We start from the raw sequence: 24,703 nt of genomic DNA, 5'->3' as shown, positions 1-24,703 counted from the left end.
CTCCACTGTGTTGTGTGCCCAATAGCTAATCCTCTCCACTCCTGAAATGCACACTATTTGGTTATAAGTATTTGTGCTGGCTTACTTACCGCTGGGTTGTTAATAGGCAGTGATTCTTCAATGCTCCTTCAGTGAAGTTCCAGTCTGCTTGCTGACTGCTAATTAAAACAAGTTTGCTCTCTAAGACTGCAACTAAAAGGTAGCAAGGTCATCTTATTTAATGTAGTAACCTTTTATTTAACAATGTTGTCACACTACTCATATGTGCACATTTTGTAAACTGGCAAGTCTATTATTGATTGCTTCAAAAGAACAAAAATCAAGCCACTGACTGGTCTGCTTTCCTTTGAAGTGAAATTGTTAAAACTCCGGAGTCCAGGCCCCTGTTATACAGTTGAAACGCAAGGCTTGCTGCAGGACTCTGTTTACAGTATGTGGGCTTCTGGAAACAAAAAGAAAAATGTTGACTATACTAATCATAAATGTTCAAGCCATTAAAGTCATACTTGGTTTCCTTTCCCATGTGTTTTATTTTAATTATAGTTTGATGTATGAAAGGGCATTGGAGAGACTTCAACTTGGAAAGTAAAACAATCGGTAGGTGGCACTTCCTAACCGCCTGCTTGGTGTAAGTACACATAATGAAGTCTTAGAAATGGGGTTCTGGGCAATAGCATAAATTGAAAACTGGGGTGACTTGTAACAGGGCAGAGACAATCATATTTTCGCTTGTACAGTGCCCAGACATTTTTATGTCACATCTCAGAGATCTGGGGAAAAAAATTCTAATTTGTAGAATTTTTGATGTGTTCTTCTTTCTTAACATTCCTGGGGTTCATCTCCAGTGATGACAAAAAAAACCAATGCAATATACTCTTTGAGACAATATGGTACCTCTTTCTGCCTTAGGCACTTTTCAGAGAGCCGGGAGTGTCAAAGTGAATTATTCAGGGCTCTCAAAGTTATTCTACCTCAAAGTTAAACATTATTGCTCTAGAAAATATGGTTCTATCGCTCAAGCATAAAAAAATTAGAAACAATTTTAAAATTCTCCACTCACAACCAAAAAGTGAAGAGACATTTTAAAGACAAAATATTGTTACTGTGGAAAAAGCAATGTTGTCTCCTGGGGCAAGGTGACGTCACAAGCAATTTGTCTCTAATGTGTAAAGTAAAATAGATTTTAGAGAGTTTTAATATCAAGAATTTAAATGCCATTTGGAAGCTGGAGTGTCCTGTGTTATATATGTCGTCAAATGTGTTCTTATGTAGCTGTAATTATGCAGATACAAGTGCATACAGTCAACAAAGAACAAATTCAAGTTAAAATTCTTTTCACACATATAGTGGTAAATCAATACTATTTCCTTGTTGCTTCTGCAATAGTAGGCAAACTGCTTGGATATACATTTAGTCTGTAATAAATCATTTACCCTAAAGTGTAATAAATATGTCCTAAGACTAACAGCCAATAAATTATCTTTAAAAATTCTGTTTGATGATACTTCTTCTGACCATTCATTGAGTTATAGTAGAAACAGCTTATAATTCATTCACATTCCATGAATGTATATGTATATGTATGCATACACACATTCGTGTATACACCCACACAGATCTTAATTAGTAGTGATGACTTATTGAGAGTGAGAAAATAACAACAAAATACTTCTAAGTTGGAAATCTAACAAGTTACCTGATCTTAGGCATATTATTTTCTCTCTTTGGTAATTCTTTGCTCATCTGGAAAATAATAGTAGATCCATACTATAAATAGATAACTATTATCTCCTAAAATATTTTTGAAAAGATTATTCATCTGTATCCATAGCTTATCTTTTTGTGATATATGAAATATGATCCATATACACAAACACTGACATCAAATTTATTTGTGATAAAGAAAATTCTGAAAGTGTTATTTATCTAATATTTTGTGCTGCTAGAGCATTAAATGCTCAGGTTGGGAGGCAGTCTAGTGCAGAGAGTAAGAGCAGAAGCCTCACAGTCAGGCTTCCTGAGTCTGTCACCTGCTGTCTGTGTGACATTGACAGTTGTCTTAACTTGTATATACCATGGTTTCCTTATCTTTACAACAAAGAATTCATAATATCCACCTCATAGAGTTCCTGGGAGAACTAAATGAGATAATATGCAAAGTGCTTTAATAGTGCATGGACCATGATAAAGACTCAGTAAACATCACCTGCCATCATCATCATTATATGCAAAATCTAATTTGATTCTTCTCACAGCCCTTGATGTATTCATTCATTCTTTGACAAATATATGTATATAAACAAATATAAAAGAACAAACAAAAACCAAACTTTTTTTTGTATCATATGTGTATCTGGTACCATAAAATGTATTGGTATATACTGGTAAATAATGCAGTAAACATCATTTCTGTCCTTGTGGGCTTTAAAATCTTTTGAGTACATTAAATTAGACTAAATGAACAAAAAAAGCCAAATTGTTGCTACAGATGTGATCAGTGCTAGGATCAGGAAAGGAAATGGATGGTACAATTTAGAATAATAGGGGGATCTACCTGCTAGAGTCAGGAAAGGCTCTAAGATTTAAGTGGCGACAAGCCAGTCATGGGCAAAAAGCAGAGAGAATATTGAAGAAACAACATTTTGTGTTTGAACAAGTAAGCTAGAAGGCAAGAAAGTGGTTATCAGAGAATGGAACATATGAAACCAAAATTTTGGTGGGCTTGTAGATTCAAGAACTGATAATATCCAAAGTGTGAGCATGGGAGTGCATTATTGTGGTGGAGTGAAGAAAAATGTATTTGAAGATAAGGATGAGAAAAAACAGAGAGGGAAAGATGTCAGGTTATTTGTACGCACACATGTAGAAGTCATTGAGTAGGACAGATATATAGGCATAGAGAAAGTCTGAGGTAAAATTTTTGATGAATGAGAAGGAATCAGATATTTGGGGGGGGGGGGTTCAGAATACCATAGTAACTAGGAGAGAGAGGTATAGCTAGATACTGTGAGCCTCAGAGGAACAGGGGGTTTTGCAGAAGGAAGGGGGAGAAATGGTCTGGGTCTGGCACTGGGGAATAGAGAGGACCATTCTCCCCTTCTGCTGGCTCTAACTCAAATGGGATGTTAGAAGTGATACCTTCTGCTTGAGATGACTTCCGAACAAAGTGTGTTCTCCACTTTTGGGTTAAGATGAAATGGAGAGAATACTTTGAATGTATAGAGATTGAGGATATAAAGGAGTTTTCTGATGACATAGGGGATGCTAGAAGCAAAGTAACAGGATGTTTTGAAAGGTGAGTGTGGCAGACCACTATAAGGTGAACCACTATGAGTCACACCCTGGGCAATCCCCTCCTCTTGAGTGCAGGTGGAATCTGTGGCTTGTTTCCAACAACAGAACATGGCAAAGGTGATGGATGTCACTCCCATGGCTACATTGCATTATATAAGACTCTGTCTTAGCAGATCGGAAAGAGAGGTTCAACTGCTGTCCTTGAGGAAGCAGAGAGCCATGTTGTAGATTGCCTATGAGAGGACAACATGGCAGGAAACTGGAGGCAGCTTCTAGCACCTGAGAGCAGCCTCCAGCAAACAGCCAGTAAGGATCCAGAGCCCTCAGCCATACAGCCAACCACAAGGAAATGAATCCTGCCAACAATCTGAATGAGCTTGGATTCCTCCCAGGGTGAGTCTCCAGAGGAGAACTCAATCTGACTGATATCTTGAATGCAGCCTTATGAGACCCCCAGCAGGGGACCCAAACAAGCTGTCCCCAGGCCCTTGACACCTGGAAACTGTGAGATAATAAATGTTTCTTGTTTTAAGCCACTAGACCTGTGGCGATTTGTTATGCAGTAATGGAAAACTAATACAGTAACAGAGAAGGGAGTTGGATCAGATCAGAGGAGGAACATACACTATTGGGGTGACACATGGTAAGCGTGGACTTTTGACTAAGTCTGAGGGTAGGTGGAATTAATTCTCATAGTTTCTTAAAGGAAAATGGACACTTGTTTCTAGCATTGTGGTCTCAAATATTGAACTCAAAGTAATGGTGGCCTTAGGCATATTGATTTCTTTGTGTTGAGTCAGCTGTTCCTTCAGGCTGGGCAAGATGTTAAGGTCACTTTAAGTCTTCAAGAGTGAATGTACCAGAGAGCTCTGAGGTGGCATCACAGGAAAAAGTGAGCATACTGAGGTCCATAAGGCAGACATAGACACAGCACAACTGTTATTCTACTTTCAAAAATAATAAAACTGAGGCTTAGAAAAAAATAGATATCTTATCAAAGCTCACACTGCTAATAAAATGCAGAACCTGGATTTGAACCTGAGCTCTGTGGTGAGAGAGTTTCTGTACTTAACTGCTTTGTGGTAAGCATCATGAGTGAGTGACGGATGCCAGACTGGATCAGCATGGGTGCTAGGTGTAGAGTACTGTAAGAAGTAGAATCAGCTTTAACAGGATACAGGCTGTTACTCGCAATACACAGGTAAAGAAAGAGCAGGAGAGGGAGAGAGAGCGAGCAATGCAGAACGTGTAAGAGAAAGAAAATTTCTAAATACAGCATTTTAGATATGCTGAGCCTGGATTCAGTCATAGGAGCCATTTGAAGCTCAAGGCAGGTGCAGCAAATTGGAACTAGAATAAGGAAGAGAAGTGGAAGAAGTAGAATGAGGAAGAAAAGGAGGGAATGGAAGAGCAGGAGGAGGAGAATGGGATAGAAGAATGAAAGAAGAAAAAGGAGAGCCTTTACAATGGGATTGGATAAAAGAAGGAAGTGAGAAAATAATTAAGAAAAAAGTTCATTGTTTTTAATACTTGAGTATCTCGTAGTGACCATAGGAAGACAAAAGAAGGGCAAAAAATTAAGAATGGTAGAAAATGTTTGGAGAAGATTCAATTTTCTTTCACAGGGGTAAGCAGTTTCCCAACAAGACTTTGTGATGTAGGATTCTTGAGTCAGGAGTGAAGACACATCAAAGGGATCTATTTGAGTTTATTCAAATATTAGGCACTAGGGATCCCAAATTGAGTTTCAGGTCAGCAGAAATATCGGCTTTATTTGGTGATTGCATAGAAGTCAAAAACCCAAAACTGCTTGAGGAACTTGGAGATAATTCTTCTTTGTAAGCTAAATGGTCTGTGAATTTTATCCGGGAATGATCTGGTTCCTAAAGATGTTGTTGTGTCTTTACAATACTAGGAACAGATATAATAGACTTTAAAGGATAGTAATAAGCTAGAGAAATACCTGAGGCCAGGGGAAATAAGCTTACATTACTCCTAGAATTTTCCGAATTGTGGTCAGAGAAAATTAGGATTGGGATCTGAGACAGTCAAAGACATATCATTAGAAGATTTAAGAAATAATGTGTATGTGTGTCACCAGGAGCAGTGTTCTGGATGTGAGGAAATAAGATTAAAAATAATAAATTTTATTATGATAAGATATCTCACTTTCTTAGGAATCTATCCCACATAAGGAAAGAAAATATTCATTTACTTATTGAGCACCTTACACACTTACAGGCATTCAACAAACATTTATTTTTGTATTTATTCACAATTTAAAATTTATTGTTTTTAATGCTTCCCCGTGGATTCAGTTGCCCAAGGCATGAATACATTTGATATTTTTCTGAGACATACAACTTAACCATAGGCACTGTCACCCTGTTATGTGGAGAGTCACTGGGCTAGGAGTGAATACTCCTATTTGGCTACCTTAAATGCACACTTCAAACTGATTTAGCTGTTGGTTATTATCCTTCCTACTTTAATGCTGCAATTTTTGAAATAAATTCCTGTTTCCTTGTGTAAATTGGCTCCAGAAATAAAAAGAGTCAATGTCTAGTGTGGTAGGAATACTCATAGCCTTGTGCAGTAGTCTCATAGGTCTTCTGACATAGGCCTTGGGAAAATTATGGATTTACTGAAAAAATGCACTGCAGTCTTTATGAGAAGAGCAGTAGTTACTCTGAACTATTTGAGCATGGAGAAATGTTCCATTAAACATGTCCAGAGGAGTCAGAGAAAGCTTCATTAAAGGCATAACTCTTGAGCTGTGATGTGAGGGTTGAGTAGGTAAGAGGGTTGTATATTCTGGCTCGAATGCATTGCCTGCCCCTTGTCTGCTCATATATGGTGGCCTACCCTGGCACTGTGGCAATGGCACTTGAAACATATGGGCAGACATGAGCTATTTGAAAGGTGGAAATGATGGTGTTTGATGATTGAATATGGGGGCAGTAGGAAATTAAGGAGTCTAAGAGGACATCCCAATTTTAAGATTGGGCACTTGGTTCATTAGGAATATAGGAAACAGAGGCATAGAGGTGGAAAGTCAAGTCAAATTGAAAGTCAATATGTTTAAAATAGGGATAGCGATAATACTTACCTCATACGTTTGTCGTGAGCATTAAATGTGTTAATAAATATGAAGTGCATAGAACAATGTCTATGCATTGTAATCACTTAATAAATGTTAACAGTTATTAAGAGATGTAGTAAGTAAATTTATGTATAACCAATGGATAGACTATCATGGTAAATAAAATGCTACATACTGAAAATATTTCCAAAATCACATAAAGAAATAAAAGCATACTACTTAATTGAGTGATCTTTATGATTAATGATATATGAAATATTGAGTCCAAGTTGGTAAAAAAGATGCACAGAAATGAAGTCTGTTGAGTTAGGATGATGAAACGAAGAGAGATTTGTTTTCATGTTAAAAATGTTTCTCTAGAGAAATTAGAAGTTGAATGTTTCTATAAACTTTGAGGTGAAAATGGGCACTATATGCAAATTGCTCATGAGCATGTTGTATGAGAAGGGATGCTAAATTAAAGAAACAAGAAGAGGAAAAACTGAGTTTGTAATTTCAATTCAAAGAAATTCTATGAAATTCCCTGTGACTGTAAGAGCAGAATACAGGAAGAAATGGCTTGACAAAGAGATGTTGCTGGGGGTTGGGATGAGGGGCAGGAGGAAAGCTAGGAAAAGAACAAGAAACCAAACCAAACACAGCATGGAGAAGGCAGCTGTCACAGAAGAAAGGAGACAGAGAACGCGCTTACAGAAAACAAAGCTTTGCTTAAGAAGATAAAAGAGAAATGAATCTCTGAAGTTCATGGGGAAAATGGGACTGATGTTCCTAAATGGACACCAAAAGAAGGAGGGAAAGAGGTGCAAAAATGGAATCAACGCAGACCTGATATGAGAAGAAAAGGAGTAATGTATGAAAATGTTGATGAAATAATTGAAATCACACAAATTTTGGGATAACAATTTAAAATGAAAAAATTTTAAGACTATATAGGAAAAAAAGTTTTTAGCTATGGTACATTCTGCAACATGAAGTTAGGTATATTTTAGCATTAAAAAATTTGGCTGGATTTAGATATTAAAGAAACATTTACTGTAAGTTTTAGGACTGAGATTGGGGGATTTTGTATCACTTAACAGTGGACAAGAGCCATGCAAGGATGATATTTATGTTAATATATATAAGATGAGTTTGTGAAACATTCAGAGTATGTTGGAATGCATGAGATCATGCATAAGTTTTAGAAAGGTTTAAAATGAAATGTATAACAATCTAAAAAAATCCTAAAAAGGAATGTAAAAAATAAAACCATTTAAATTTATGGTGATACTTTGCACATAACGTGAAGGATAATATTGGAACAGGATTTCAGCATTCACAGAAAACATGCATGTAAATTAGAATTATAACTAAAACTTATCTCTGAAACCAAATATTTAATTGGGTTATAGAAATGGAGATACAAAATCACTTATTTAAATTCATATGCTGACAGTTTTGATATTAAACTAAAGGGGATAGAAATACCTTAGCAAAACTTTTTTTAAAAAAGGTGCAAATATAGATCCCTTTTAAGTTTTCTTCTGGTGATTCCATGATGTTAGATGAAAAGAATCACCCCCAAAGTAGGTAATTTAGCAGCTGTGTGTGGAGTATGAGTAAATCCCTGTTAGAATAGAAATACATGGGATAGTGAGAATGATCAAGGATATGGGAGGCTGCACCATGCCAAGATGTCAGAGAAGGGTGAGGAATAATTAATAATGATATAAGGTAAGCTCTTAAGAGGAGAAGTAAATCTGAAGAATTTGAAGACCAAATTAAACATTCTCACTTGCAAAAGTGTTAACAGAAGGCTTACTTAGGTGAAATAAAAGTAAAATAAGACAAAAAAGGAATAATGGTAAAACATAGAAAATTTAATAATTTTATTTAGGATGTATAGGGATGATAATAGAGGGGGAAAATCGTGGGTATGGATCCAAGCATTGCCAACTGAATTCACAGAGTTTTTCAGAATAATAGTAGATTATTCTATTAGTGATAGCATTGATTAGTAATAGATATGGACATACAAGTTAGACAAATAGATTTAGCATTGTTTGAAAGGAGAAACTATAGATAATAAATAAGTTGTTTGCAGAGCTGTCTTTGAAGCAAAAAATATGTATAGAGAGAGAGAGAGAGAGACAAGATTCCAAGAAATTTAAAAGTAAGTGATTTAAGGACAGGGGCATCAAGGTGGAAAAAATTATATATGATCTCCTTGGTCTGGTCACTGCAGAAGGGCAGTGCTTTGGGGCTAACAGCTCTACTGCTGCAGTTTCCAAGACTGCTGAGATCCTCTGACTGTTATTTTCAAGGGGATGAGAAAGGTGAAATGATCACCACAGTGAAACAGAGAAGGTGAACAATGACATGTTTTACAAGTGAATCAAGAGGATATTAGAAACCAGAGGCCACGGATGTCACAAGCACTAGTTGCAAGATTTTTAAAGGAATTTTGCTGCAAAGGATGGTGAAAAATAGCACAGGGAATAGTATCCACGGCAGAGCACTAGACTATGAGAAGATAGAAGTAGCTACCTTAACTTTGGTAAACATAAGAGAAATCACACCACACCTAAGGAAGATTGTACATGTGAATAAAGCAAAAGCTTTTATTCAAACAAGTCATGATTTTCTCTTTTCAAGTTGTTGGTTTCCAGAAAAGTTCTAGAAATAAGTGAGAATGAAATAATTGCACCCCATTCTTACCCAAAGAATAGCAAGGAAATTAAACATCAAAGGGCCTAAGCAGGACTCACCATATAGCCTGTTATTGGATGAATGGACTTCACACCCTTTAAGAAGAAAATAGTTATGAAATTTGACAGAAGTAAAGATGAAAAACCAAAATTTAAAAACAGTAATCTATAATTTGACCCTAGTCACTCATAAGAACATTTTCTATCTATAAATAATAGCTTACATAAAGAATATGCCTGATAAATTAACAATGTCCATCAAAACTAAATATAAAGCAATAACAAAGGCTATTGGAGGTTGAGATAATGAAGCAGAGGAAAAATTGTGAATACCTGTGAAAAATTTTGTGGGTAAGAATCTACAAAATAGAATGAAAATGAAGAAAACAAATGAAAGTAGACATTCTGGGGATTTGGAATTTTAGAAACACATCATAAATCTTGTCAAACAATTTTTGGTGATATATTTTCTAGCTCTTAATTTTGTTAGGTTCATATCACCAAGGTGCACTGTCCTGCAGATGATACACTCTCTGGCTTTCATGAAGAGAATAAATACAGAAGGCCGTTCATATGTTAGACAGCATCACAGAATGTTAATGTGATTTCCTGTGTTTTGTTTTATTTTTATGATTTAACGTCAATACAGCAACAGAATATAGTGGCAAAGAGGTCAAACTTCAAATTCCATATGCTGACTGAACACTTGGATAAGAGGCATTTATTCAACAGATGTTTACTGAATTCCTAGTGTATTCTGGTTACTGAGCCAGAAAATGGGAATTTACATGGGTAAACAAAGTATGTAGGACTCCTATTCTCATGGTAGGAATTTGTGTCTGATTTGTTCACCACTGTCCCCCATCAAAACAAAACTGGTACATAGTAGATGCTTAATAAACATCCATTGAATAGGTGGATGGAGCTAACAGATTAGATTGGGAAGTAGGTAATTTAATAAGCATAGTGATATGTAGTATGATATGGCATGCATAGAGTGTTGAGAAACATATGGTAGGGGTGCCTAACCTATTAGAAAACCGTTACAGATTTTCAAGATGGGACAGATAAGAATTGAAGTTAAATGTGTATGTGTTTGTGCGTGGTTGGGAGGAGGGGTGGCTAGTGGGAGGCACACACAGAGACACTGAAGAAACGTTAAAACATCCTGGGACCTGAAAGGAGCTTCATATATATGAATGTTGAGCATGAAGGAGACCTTAGCAAAAGGTTAGACTTGAAAGGTAGGGGTTCCTAATACATTGTATTAATGAGGTTGAATTATATGGTAATAGAAATGTAAAGTCATTGAGGATTTTAGGCAGGAGAGTGACACACCCCTTTGTGTTGTAGAAAACACTCTCTGGACATCTTTTGGCTAAGTGGTGGAAAAAAATATCTAAAATCTTTCTCTCTATAAATATCTAGAAATTCTGGGTAAAAACTAGCAAGCATTCTTTTTAATGTGTAGAAATGTTCTTTTTTGCAAGAAGAAAGAGAAAAACTCAAATGAAAGAAACAAGGACTATATCTTAGAGACATAAGATGTGAACTGATATTACAGATATCCTGAGAAGGACAGAAAACATTTTGTTTCTCCTGATACCCCAAGAGCTCTGTTTAATTCCTACACTTGGACAGGGAAGGAGGGTGTGGGTCTCTGAGAGGCAGAGACTTAAAAGTGGAAAATCAGCATAAAGCCAGAGCCATTAATACTCTGAAATAAAGGGTACACAAGAAAAATTCCACCTACCAGTACAAGGAAAAGACAATGAAGTTTGACTCTTCCTGATGGAGGTGAAAAAATATCAAAGTGTTTCCTAAAATTGTAAGACCAAATTCTCTTTTTTCTATTTGTGTGGAGTCCAAATTTTATACTACTTGCATGGTTTGGACAATATCAAACTGAAAACACAAAACTTGGTCTCAGGGTCACAATTCATAGTTTCCATCAATCAGAGCAGAAACAAAACTCTTTTAGGAAAATAATCCCAAAACCCACGCCCCACAGGATTATAGTTCACATTACCCAAATTTAAAAATACTCACATTATAGTCTACCAAAAGCAAGATTTAGTAGGGAAAAGAAAGACAATTAAAATCTGGAGAACTCCATATGGTAAGACAGTGTTAAAAGAAAAAGTTATAAAACAAATATGTTTAAAATGATAATTGAAGTATTTGAACTCCAAGGAAAAAAAATAACACAATATGGGGGGAAAATGTATTGGTATATTAAGATAATTTAAATAGAACTTTCGAATTGAAAAATACAGTAATTGAAATTAACAATACAATAAAATTGTCACATGGAAATTTAGATTCAGATGAAGAGAGAATGAATAAAGAGAAATATTGATGTGGAGAAATTACCCAAAATGCAGCACAGAGACTTAGGAATGAAAATTGTAAAATAGAGGTTATGAGAAAAAAGACTAAACTAAGGAGATCCAATGTGTGTCTAACAGGAATGATAACAGGAAGAACAGAGAAAACATATTTGGAGATAATGGCTAAAATTTCATCAGAACTTATGAAAGGCTCCAAACTTCAGGAAGTAGAACTAGTTCAGAGAAGGAAAAGTAAAGTGATTCCATACTTAAGAGCCATGCTAGTGAAATTATAGACCTCCAGAGACAAATTCTTACAAGCTACTAGAAAGCAAAGACAGATATTACCTAGAATAGAGGAACAATTAGCCTGAAATACCCTTCTCAAAAGTGGAAATAGGCATCAGATGACACTGGTTTATGTTTAGCTTCATAATGCTGAGGAAAATATTATTAAACTAAAACTGTGCACCCATCTCAAAACAATCTATCTCAAGAGAAGACGAATTAAATATATTTCATGCAAGACTGGGGAAACTTATCACTGAAAGATTTTTGGGAAAAAAAGAAAAAGTTTGTATTATTGGAAGAAGTAAATTAAACTAGAAGGAAGGATTAGTATGCAAGATGAAATGGCAAATTTGTTGACAAATCCAAGTAGTTATGATATAAAATAATGATGGTAAAATATTAATAATAGTAACCAATTCTTTATGATAGAAATAAACATGGAACTAATATTGTAGACAACAGCAATATGTCCATTGAGGATGATCAAGTTTTGTTTGGGAGGAAGATAGAGAAATTGAGTATTTTAGATTTTATATGTAAAATATATTAAGATTTTAAGGGCAAAACTTAAAAATATAGAAATATTATATCCAACCTACAAAATAGTAAATGAGGAAAAGAGAAAATTAAGGATAATTTCATAGAACCAATAGAACGCAAGAAAAAAGTAAAGAACCAAAGAAAATGCATCACAATGAGCAAGGGGTAAGAATAAAATGAAATATTTTAGTAATCACAAAATTTTAAAGGATTAAATTCACCAGTTAAAAGAGAGATTATTCTAATGATTAAGAAAATAGCAGCAACAACACCTGGCTATATGCTCTTACTTGAACACATATGTAAAAGATGATAAGAGAAGTGGTAAAGTAGAAAAAGATCCAACAGCTCAGATTTTAGAGGTTCACTCTGTGATTCTTTCACTTCAGTGTCCTAGATTTCCAGATGCTCTGATATCCCTGCATTTTGGTCTCTGATGCCTCAAACCAGGTCGGCTTCCCTTCTCTGCTGACTGAGCTATGTGCAGTTTGGGAAAGACAGAGTCAAAAGCAAAGCAAACTTGCAAATCTTACCAAGGGCTGTTCTGTCTTTCAAGTACTCTCTCAACCCCCCTCACGTCTGACTGGTTTTGTTGTAGGCTTCCTGGAATCTACGATGTTTAGACATTAGTTATTGGTTGGGAAAAAAATACACTCAGAATTTGGATTGCAGCCCTTTTATGGCTGTCTTACTTCCAGCATTCCCTTCTTATATTTCTAGCTGTCTGTTGCTCTAAATTCTGATATCTGCCACCTAAAGACAGTAAGATTGCAGTTCTCCACTTCCAGAACTAGAAGAATGGAATGTTCCCCCAAGCAAGAAAATCAAAATCTTTTAGGCTTTCTTTTTTTTGGTATGGTTTTTGGTAAGGAAGATTGGCCCTGAGCTAACATCTGTTGCCAATCTTCCTCTTTTTACTTTTTTCTCCCCAAATTCTTCCAGTACATAGTTGTATATCCTACTTGTCAGTCCGTCTAGTTCTTCTATGTGGGATGCCACCTCAGCATGGCTTGATGAGCGGTGCGTAGGTCCACATCCAGGATCTGAACCGGTGAACCCCAGGCCACTGAAGTGGAGCATGTGAACTTAACCACTACGCCATCGGGCTGGCCCCAACGTCTTCTAGTTATTAATCCAGTGTAGTAGGAGTTTTTCAAGAATATAATTCTACTCCACTTTCTGACTGCCTTTAGTGTTTTCTATTGCCTTCTAGTAGTTGTTTTTAGTATTTTTGTTCAATTTTATAATTGTTTTCTGTAGGAGAAATCACTCAAAATATTCATACCATCATTTCCAGAACTTCCACCCTACTTTGTCTTTGCTTATTTTTAGTTTTTTAAAAAAGATTTGTCAAAATTAATACATATTAATTTTGCATTAAGACAAAGTTCATTCTTCAAGATGTCAAATTGAAGCATTGGTTTTGTTGTAAGGAGCTTTCTCAGATTGATTCCCAGAGTATTCTCTAAGTCCAAGAGTCCTATCTAGGTGAGTGGTGGCAGATGTGCAGATAGATGGAGGAATTCTTTACAAATCTTTTTTCTGGAGCAGTCAGTTAATTGTGTTTTCTTCTTGGATTTTAGAAGACTGACCACATTGTTGTAGAGCTGTCATGATACACTGATAATTTGGGTACTAATGGATGAACTATATATTTCATTAAATGAACGTAGCCCATTTATTTTGCAGATTGCCAATACGTTTACCACCAATATTTTAATAGTATTGGAATCGACCCTTTTTGAGTTCCTACCAAGAGATATTTTTATCTAAAACCTCAAATAAGTTAAATATAGGGTGTATGTGTGTGTTGGCGAGTCCCATTTCTTCTAGAATTCAGACTTATTATTACAATAGTATCAGCTGAAGAAAAGCAGTTGAAAATCAATGTAAAAATTGTATGGTTAATTTTGTTAATTATGCTTTTATTAATACTGGGTCTAAAAATGTATACTAAATATAAGAATTTATTAAAGAAAACGTGGCTCTGTGTCCTGCTTGGAACATGTGTTTTGAACACACTAGCTTTATTTTTTTCGTCACTTCTGTAAATGATAAAACAATTATGTATATTTATGAATTGCTTGAACATTAAGTTTCAGATTTTGGGCCCGATGAGTAAAGGTTGATCTGGCCACATCAAACCCGTGCATGGCAATAATTTTTATTACTTTGGCTGCTGAAAATGTTTAATATCTCAAAGTAGCACAATGTATTTAATACTATGGAATAAAACATATAACAATGCAATATAGAATGCAATAATATTAGGTTGCAAATTTCAACCTTTGGATTTTTTATGTGCTTTCTCAATTTCAATAGCATATTTACACAATGAAGATTCTATGTGTAAATTTCTAACCAGACACTTCTTTTTCAAATAATGTAGATGTAGGCATCAAAAATATTTATAGGTAGATAATAAAGATGTTACTATACTGTGTGCAGAGAATCTATTTTATTCTTTTACATCTGTCATTCTTTAAAATGAATTATAGTAAAGAAAAGTAAGTGTTCATTTGTTCACTGTCCTATTACTACTGAAAGGAATCTATCATGATATTCATCTTTACTCAAAATATATTGAAATGTACAGCACATTCATCTTGCAGTATTTTTGCTTTTAATGAATATCGAAATAAATGTTCTTAAAGTTTTTGAAAATAGTATGTAGACATGGTAAGTTTTACTCTATCTAGTATTTTTTGAATTGATGCTTCCTAATTATAGAGTATTTATAAATTATATTGTGTTTAGGGAGCTAAAGGGCATTAAAAACCCATTCTTTCCCCTTAAACTTCATCTTGGATTCTTACTGTAACCATATAAAAATTTTAAAGTGATCTGATCAAATTTTAATGCAAAATTATTGCTCAGAAAGGAATGATTAACTGCAGGGAACTGAAGCACACTGAAAGCTAGTGAAGAGGAGCAGAAAACCAAAATTGGCAGAGATATTATAGGAAGTTGGTAAAATTAGTAAGAGAATTACTTTCTTTTTCACTTGTGGCTTCACATAATATTTTAGCAATGAAAAAAAATAAAGTGGCTGTCAAAATTATTTAAATGTGAGGTTCAAAATAACTTGAATGTTAGATTCAAAGTATTCTGGTTTAGGCAGCTGACTTGTTTGCTCCCTAATTACAGATTTCTGAGACTTTTCATTCATTTCCAAGTTCATAATCAAAATGTAATAAATCATTGAAGTAAAACCTTGGTTACACAATGTATATATTCTGCACCACCAGAGATCTCAGGATTACTTAACTTAAAAACTCTTTCTCATCTCTCTTTATTTTCACTTGGCTCTGATTCTTTTGCAAAGAAGTGAGGTTGAGGCATACTCCAACAAGAGATACAGATTAAGGTAAAAGAAACCTAAAGGAAAAATAACAGAAGGATGAGGATTTAGAAAGGAGAATGAGGCTAAAAGAGACAGATGCCAAAAATAGATGAGAACAGAGAGATGGCAATATTAATGGAGAAATAAAGAAAGAAAAAATGAAAAGTAAAGAAAAATGAAATAGAATAGTAAAAGGAAAAAAACAAGAATGTAGTAATCAGACAGTTTAGGAGGAAGGCAAAGATGTGCTCCTGTGTTTGACAGATAAAAATATTTTATTGAAAAATTCTCTTTCAAACCATGAAATGAAACGTATTACCTAGCATTTAAAAAAAATTCCTTCACCTTTTGTGGATAGAAATGTAGACATGCACCAATAAGAAACAGTAGAAAATATGTTCTGTTGAATTCTGTAGATTTCTAGTATCTAGGAGTTTTATTTTTCTTGAATTGTATAAGTACTATATATATGTATTATTCTTCAGAAATTAATACTACCTTGAAATTTAATGGTAAACAATGCATAAAAACCCTTCCCCTAAATTATTCAGGGTTACAATATTGGTTAAGATTAAAGTCATGTGTTATCAATACATTATTCTGTAAAACATTGACCTTCTGCAAAATTTTGTCCGCAAGTACCTCCCAAGTAGCATGAAATGCAAATGTATACTTTAATTCAGTGGTTCTTTATATTACAGGCAATTAACACTTATTCTCCAAGGGATAACTTTAAAAAGAGCTGTTCTTGATTTGTATCCCTCATTACTATGTACTGATATTTACACCAACTATATTTTATTTTATTTTTTTCAGCTTTCCAGAGGTAAAGTTGGCAAATAAAATTATAAGCTATTTAAAGGGTACAGTGTGATGACTTGATAAATGTATATATTATGAAAAGACTCCCCTCATCAAATTAATTAACACATCCATCTCCTCACATTTCCTTTTTTTGGTGAGAACATTTAAGTTCCAACTCTTAGCAAATTTCAATTATACAATACAGTGTTATCGACTGTAGTCACCATGTTATATATAAGATCCTCAGACCTTATTCTTTTTATAGGTGAAAGTTTGTACCCTTTACCAACTTATTCTTATTTCCCCATACCCCCTTTCCCTGCCCATGGCAACCACTTTTCTACTCTCTGTGAGCTTGATGAGTTTTTTTGGATTCCACATGTAAGTTATACCATGCAGTATTTGTCTTTGTCTGGCTTATTTTGCTTAGCATAATACCCTACAGGTTCATCCATGTTGTCACAAATGATAGGATTTCCTTCTTTTTTAAGGCTGAATAATATTTCAAAGTACATATATACCACAGTTTCTTTATCCATTCATCCATTGACCGATACATAGATTGTTTCTGTACTTTGGCTATTGTGAGTGAGCATGGTGGGAAGATATCTCTTTGACATCTTGTTTCCATTTCCTTTGGATATAGACCCAAAAGTGGAATTACTGGATTATATGGTAGTTCTATTTTTAATTTTTTGAGGAACCTCCGTACTGTTTTTCATAGTGGTTTTACCTGTTTACATTCCCACCTATGGTGCACAAGGCTTCCCTTTATTCCACGTCCTTGCCAGCATTTGTTATCTCTTGTCTTTTTGATAATAGGCATCTTAACAGATGTGAGGTGATATCTCATTTTGGTTTTGATTTGCATTTCCCTGATGATTAGTTATGTTGAGCACCTTTTCATGTATCTGTTGGCCATTTGTATGTCTTGTCTATTCAGTTTCTTTGCCCATGTTTTAGTTGGATTATATGTTTTTTTGCTACTGAGTTGTATGTGTTCCTTGTATATTTTGGATATTAACCCCTTATCAGATATGTGGTTTGCAAATATTTTCTCCCATTCCGTAGGTCACTTTTTCATTTTGTCGATGGTTTCCTTTGCCGTGCAGAAGCTTTTTAGTTTGATATTGTCCTTCTTTTTATTTTTGCTTGTGTTACCTTTGCTTTGGTGTCAAATCCAAAAAAATCATTGCCAAGGCCAATGTCAAGGAGCTGATTCCCTGTTTTCTAGAAGTTTTATGGTTTCAGGTCTTACATTCAAGTTTTTAATCCATTTTAAATTGATTTTTATGTATGGTATAAATTAGGGGTCCATTTTCATTCTTTTGCATGTGGCCCTCCAGTCTTCCCAACACGATTTATTGAAGAGACTATCTTTTTCCCATTGTATATTCTTGACTTTTTGTCATAAATAAATTAATTTTCCATATATGCATAAGTTTATTTCTGGGCTCTCTATTCTGTTCCATTGGTCTATGTGTTCAAAGGATGTTTAAGAGCCAATTTTTAAAAGTCTCCAATTTTAAGCAACTTAGGGCAAGTAAAAGATAATTTTAAGATGTAGATGAACATAGTAGATTTAATAAATTTGATGTAATATTTAGAATGAGATTGGAAATCATGTGATTTTACTTGTCCTGGTCATTATATTGGCAGTTACATCAGGGAAATTGACATCCCCTGTCTATAAAATAACTTTAATATCATGTGATATTATAATAATATTTACAAGTTATTGAATGAAAAGAATAGTTGGCCCAGAGTTCCTGTAAGTTAAGCATTCCTGAGCCTTCCACCTCACATCTGGAATGACCATTGACTAGAATCAACACGCGTCACCACAAAGGTCTAGCCAATCATAGAGTTTCACTTGCATCCACTCAGTTTACTATCTTTTCCTAAATGAAAACACTTCTCTTAACACCCCATCAGGCACATGTGCTCATCCTCTCAGTTTTCTCTGCCATCCTATTTCAGGGTGTGGTGGTTGTATGAGCATGCTCCTGGCTCCTCACTGCAGATGCAGACCTTGACTTCCCATCATTTCCTGTGTGACACACACTCAGGGAGCTGGAAACCCCCAGTGGGAGCAGAGCAACTGAAAGTGGTACCAAGAGGAGGAATGGCTAAGGCTGTTAAATATTTCATTAGCAAAACCACATTTCTTCAAAAGGTTTTCACCAGAGTCATGGCCTTCTATAATATAAATATATAAATTTACATTTGTTATACATAGACTATATTTAGAAATAAATTCATCCTAATTCTGTTTGGAAAAAGAAATCAGGAGAAGAAAATGAATGTGATGGTTCAGAATTATTTTCTTTCTCTTCCTTTCTTAGTGACCCCTTGTTCACCTCTCAAAATTGTAACTAAAATGATGTGTAAGATGCCAAGAAATTAGTTAATATAATGTCTTTTTAAAAATTAACAGCCACCAACATCCTCAGAAGAGACATACTGTTTAAAGTCAGGCATGAGAAACCACTGGCGAAGTTGAATGTCAGTGAGATGAGATGCTTTTCGAAAATAAATTTAGCTCATTCTGGACACTCTCTGTGTTGAACTTTTCCCCTGGAGCGTGGGGACCTTCCGCTTCTGAAAGGAATGAAAAGATAGAGACTGAATTTCTTAAGTTTCAAACTAATCGTCTATGTCTTAATTTGGGTTCACATTCTTACAACTCTTTCAGATGGATTTGACCTCCTCAGGCATGAAATATTAATTCTTCATAAAAGCAGACAAATTATTTAATGCATTTTTATTTTTAAGCAGCTTGGAAGAACATCATAGGAAAACAACGCTCCCCTCCCAACTCACCCACACAAACAGCATCAGCAGGAGTCTCACTTGCTCATTTGGGCTGACATCCATTAACGCAAAGCCTGTTTTGCCTAAAGTAGTTAGGAGTGAATGGTTAACTTCTGAAAGCTTTGCCTAAAAGTTTCAGAATGAATGTTTACTGTGATCAACACATTGTTCTACGAGGAACATTCACAGGTCAGTCATGTTGGCACAGCCTTAAGCCAGAGACTGTGATTTACACAGGGAACTGAAAAGGCATCTTGATAAATATTTTTTCTGCGAATATATCCCTCATAGTCCTATATCATCAGCTATGTTCCTGACTTGGAACTTATTTATTTATTTATTTATTTATTTTTTCTTTGAGGAAGATTAGCCCTGAGCTAACTACTGCCAATCCTCCTCTTTTTGCTGAGGAAGACTGGCCCTGAGCTAATACCTGTGCCCATCTTCTTTACTGTATACGTGGGACGCCTACCACAGCATGGCATGCCAAGCGGTGCCATGTCCGCACCTAGGATCTGAACCAGCGACCCCCAGGCAGCTGAAGGGGAATGTGCGTACTTAACTGCTGTGCCACCAGGCCGGCCGCTGGAACTTATTTCTTAAGTAAAGGGTGGTGAAACCAATATTTGATAATGAAAAGACTCTTTTATGCATAGGAATGAGATGTTCACCTTCAAAATGCTGTAAAAGCATGATTCCATTCTCTGAGGAAGCTGCGATATGATTTGACTAAGAGCAAAAACCACAGTTAATGCTAAAAAAAAGAAGCACCAAAGTTAAATTTCATTTTTTTCTCAAGGTACAAGTATAACATACATACATACATACCCACATACATACATGCATGTACATATATAAATATAGACCAATACATACAAACCACAGGTATATCTATATCTATTACTAGACATACACACACACATAAAAACTTCAATCATTGTAATTGAGAAAGGAAGACATCGAACTAAAAAAAAATGATATAATAATCTTATTTTATCAAATGACTCAGCTAGGGATGCTCTGAATTTTGGCTTTGGTGTTGATATTTGTCTAAAGTCTGCTGTTTGTCCTTGGCTTTGTCCTTAGCTATTTGAAGTCTGTACAGTTGAATTCTTGTTTTCAATATCACTTCTATTATCCGCATACTGGTAAGTGATGAATAATCATAAAATCATATAAGTTATCATCATATATAATCAATGTAGCTACATCTGTAATGAAAACATGTGGGTAATTAGAATTTAGTGCTAAAACTGGAATATTTCCTGCAGTGGATTCAATATTTGTGTTCCCCTGCCCCAATTCATATATTAAACTCCCAATCCCAAGTGATGGCATTTGGAGGCAGGAATTTGGGAAGTAAATAGATAATGGGGGTGGAGTCCTGATGAATGGGATTAGTACCTTTATAAGAAGAGAACTGTGAGGAAAAAATTTAGATTGTTTACGGTCTCTAGTCTATGATACTTTGTTCTAGCAGCCTGAACTAACACATTTACTTTGAAATATAGATAAGCATTCTAAATGAAACTTGGAGTGAGAATATCCTTATATGACCTATATTTTGAAATTCTGTCCATTACTGGAATTTTTTAAATATATGTATCATTTCAAGAATAAAATGCTTAAATAGTTAAAGATGATTATGAAAGTTTTTTACTTACAAATTATTTAATAACTTTCAGGTAGTTAAATAAACAGAAAAATAGGTTGATATTTATTGTATGGATAATTTTCACCTTTAACATGGAGATGCTGAGATATTAGAAGTTTCAAAGTGAGATGCAGATGACTGGGAACATGCATCAGCCAGATAACTTAGGAATGAGAATATTATATTTTTCAAGTCAACAATTTTTCAAGTCCTATTTTGAGAATTCCTCACGGATAAATTACATTTTCTACATTAATATATCAGCCATTTTAAGCATGACTTCTAAGCGATTTTAACAATGAAATGGTAACAATAATTAATATTACAGCACTATAGATTTGTTCTTGCATCTCCAAATTTTGTCCTATTATGGTGATGTTTGGCTTTGGTCTCTACTTTGGCCAAGTATTTATTTTACTACTTGGCTAAAGAGCATTTGGCAAAAATGTATGTAATATATTTTCAGGTTAACCTAGACCCTGGGAACTCCTTAGTAATGGTATCATCGAAATATACATATATTTACCCCCCTTAATGAATTTTGGTTGCTAATCACAAGGTGCAAGATTTGCACCCTAAATCCTAAGCTCATTGCAATAATCCTTTCAGCAGGATCAATGCTGAAACATTTTAAAAGTCAGAATGCATGTGGGTATTAGTATTCACAGGGTTGAGGCTAGAGGATTAGATTAAATTTTATTTGCCTGTCAGTTCACAACGAACAGTCAAAAAAATAAACAAAACACAATACCAAGCCGAGAGGAACTAACTCATATATGCCAGGATACTTGAAGTATTCAGAACTTTGTTCTAGAGTTCACTCTAACAGCCTCAGTGTGGACTAAATTACAGCCATGGTACAACATATTTGATTTTAGCTCATGAAATGGTGGGCACTTTACACATTTCAAAAGTATGACCTTTGTTTTCTTCTCCATGGACCAAAAACATGTTCTTTTGTGGATTCTAGTAAACACTCCTTACAGGAAAAAAAGAAAGAAATTGTTATTGTCATATCAAAATATCGATGCCAGTGATCAGTGTTCAGACTTGTCCCTTTGGGTTCTACTATCCTCATGTCATGGTGGCCCTGACATCCATGGTTAAAGTGTGGGCATCCCAATAGCCTACTAGTCTTTGCACTTTTCTTTATGTCCGTGGAAAAAGATGGGTATGAAAAAATAGCAAATGCCTAGCATACTCTCACTTAAAAAGCAGAGCTATAAGGAGAAGGAAGTCGAATGTTCTGTAGAAAGAAATTTCCCATTTGGTCCCTCAATTCAGAGAAAATCAGTGCTAGCATCTCCTGCTCATGAATGTGGTGCATTTGAACACAAATGGGAAATCTAATGACATTATAAAGCCCCTTGAAAGAAAATTGTTTTGCCTAAAGAAGTTTAGAAATAGGAGAAGCATTAATTAGTAAGAAGACAGGGCAATGCAGCAGAGGGCCTCAAGAGAGACCTTCTACCCCCATGAGCCAAGGAACACATCACCTCGCTCCTTTTACTTCAGGAAAAGATGGCTGCATTTTCATTGCTGAGGGGTAGTCATGCTAAAGGTTCTATGGTTGAGTTGCTATGGATGAAATACCTTTGAGTTGAATTCTTAAATTCTAGAAAGTGAGGTTGCAGAATACATACCCAAAAACACATGTGAAAACATGCACATAAATACACACACGTGTGTGTCCGTATACAAAAATCAGTCTCGCAGGGAACTAGACTACTTGAGGCTGACATTTTTTAACAATATATTTTACTTGTATTCTTTTTCATATGCTGAATATAAGAGTTGTGGACGTTTACCTCCTTGGTTTTGATCTCTCCTTTATACTGCAGCCAGGTATGCAGCTCCCATTCTTTACAGAATAAAATAAAATTTCTTAATGTGACAACGTTCATGATAATTTCAGCCTCCCCTTAGCTTGCAAACTTCATCTAGACATACCTTAATGCTTTTGTTCTTATCTCTTCTTTAGATTTAAGTATCTACCTCATCCTTTCCACCCAAGGAGTGTCTGTAAGATTCCTTCAAGATTCAAGACAAAAGTCTCTTCCTTCAAGAAACATTCCAAAATACCTCCAATCATAAATGAATACTCTTTCTTTCCCCAGATCAACAATGCATTCTTTTTGGTTTTTTTTTCTGCCCTGTGCTATAGTGGGGCAGAAATCATCTGTTTCAAGGTCAAATGATACTGCTGCAATTACCCCAGTTAAGATGACCATCATCTATTTCTGGGATTACTGTATGGTTATTCCTAACTAGCTCTCTTGGGTGAAATCTTGCTCCTTCTAACAATCCATTTTCTACCCCAGTGTTCTCAACTGTTAGACTATCACATAGAGGATAACTATCTATAGGCGATATCACCAGATTTTAATGAATATGTGAGTTTTAACTGGAGCTTCATAAATAAACAGTTAAAATGGTTTGACGGGATGTTTAACAGGGTAGTCTCACAAAACTCTGGGGTGCAACTTGCTCCAAGTCGTAATATAATGTAGAATTCATACTAGAGAAAAATCTAGTGTGTGCTAAAACTTGTAAACAATTTGCATCTGTTAAGTAGGAGAACAAAGTTTATTGAACAATGACACAGAAATGAAGGGCAGCCAACAAATCACATTCAGTCTGTTGATGCTGTTCTAGACACCGTAAATCGTTGTTTTACTTACTCTAATGTCAGCTTGATAATTGTTACTCAATTATTTGTTTTGGTTTTCAGACTTATACTGCCTTCATGTGTGTCTCTAACGTTTTTATTACATGTCCAGTCCTTCCTCCTCAATTCTGAAATCCACTTGATCTGACAACCAAACGTTTCATCTTAATTCATTTAGTGACAAAGCTGATTTGAATTGATTAGTCCTTTTAAGGTGAAAATTTGTACATTTTGTTGGAGATATTTTCATGTATTCAATTGTGGGATGTTACTTCAGATACCTCTGGGGATGTTATGTAACATCCATTGCATTTACCGTATGACTTTTCTAGAAGTCCAGTATATTCTGAATTCAAAATCGTATCTAGTCCCCAGGGTTTCAAATAAGAGACTGTGGCCTTGTGTTTAAAATAGGTCTCTCAAACAAATGTTCAGAATGACTGATAGTCAGAGAAATTTTCCAAAAGGGAAATCTGACTCTGCCTGTCTGCTTCTTGAAATTTAGTGTCTCTTCATTGCCCTCAAGGTCCAAGCTCCTCAACCCAGCACATATGGTCCTTTGTAATTTTGCCTCTGTTAACATCTTCATCCTCCAGTCTTGCTCCACTCTTACTGAAGTTCTCAGAAATTACCCATACTCTTTTGTAACCTACTGGCTTTCCACGTATTTATTTCTCAGCTTGATATATTTTTCTCCTACTAGACAATTTATTAACTTCTACTAGGTTTAGTGTTATCAGTTTGGTTTACTGATCCCTTAACACTCGGCTTGTCACTCTCATGGGCTCCCATTATATCTTGCATTTTGTCCAACTGTAGCATTTGTCTATGCTATACATTTCCTATTAACTAAACTCTTCTTACTCCTGTTTTATTATGTCTTTAAAGGCTGAGACTCTCATATTGGCCCCATTGAATTCTCAGTTCTTAAGAGTGGACATACAATAAATATTTGTTTAATACACGCAATCAAGAATGAATAAAATATAGTAGTTTTTTGTTGAATGTAGCTCTGAGGGGAGATAATATTTGTTGATTTTTGATGACGTACATTGGGATATATGCAGAGCTTTCATAAAAGGGCATAATCAATGAGTAGAATGTTTTAGCTCTTTCTCTGAAGTTTCAAATGCCTTGAATTCTAAACACTGTGTTGTATTCTAAACATTCCTTTG

This window comes from Equus caballus, chromosome 23, assembly GCF_041296265.1.
Source record: "Equus caballus isolate H_3958 breed thoroughbred chromosome 23, TB-T2T, whole genome shotgun sequence".
Taxonomy (NCBI): domain Eukaryota; kingdom Metazoa; phylum Chordata; class Mammalia; order Perissodactyla; family Equidae; genus Equus; species Equus caballus.
Note: the sequence above shows the minus strand (reverse complement) of the source record.